Here is a 595-nt window from a genome sequence, read left to right on the forward strand (position 1 = left end):
AGTTTCAAGCACTATGTTAAAGAGAAGTGGAGATAGTGGACAGCCTTGTCTTGTTCCTGATTTCAATGGGAATGCTTCCAGTTTTTCTCCATTTAGAATGATGTTGGCTGTGGGTTTGTTATATATGGCTTTAATTATGTTGAGGTTTGTTCCCTCCAGTCCAATTCCCTCTAGGATTTTGAACATAAATGCATGTAGAATTTTGTCAAAGGCCTTCTCTGCATCTATTGTCATGACCATGTGGTTCTTGTCTTGAGCCCATTTATATGATTTATGACGTTTATTGACTTACATATAATGAACTATCCCTGCATTTCTGACTGACTTGATCATGGTGAATGATCGTTTTGATGTGTGTTTGTATGTGGCTTGCAAGTATCTTGTTGAGAATTTTTGCATCTATGTTCATTAAGGATATGGATCTATAATTTTCTTTTTTGGTTGTATCTTTATATGGTTTTGGTGTTAGAGTGATGCTGGCTTCATAGAAGGAATTTGGAAGTTCTCCCTTCATTTCTATCTTTTTGAACAAATTAAGTAGTATTGGATATAGATCTTCTTTAAATATATGGTAGAATTCTGCTGTAAATACTTG

The sequence above is a fragment of the Nannospalax galili genome, unplaced genomic scaffold, assembly GCF_000622305.1.
Source record: "Nannospalax galili isolate Female #2095 unplaced genomic scaffold, S.galili_v1.0 scaffold541, whole genome shotgun sequence".
NCBI classification, from domain to species: Eukaryota; Metazoa; Chordata; class Mammalia; order Rodentia; family Spalacidae; genus Nannospalax; species Nannospalax galili.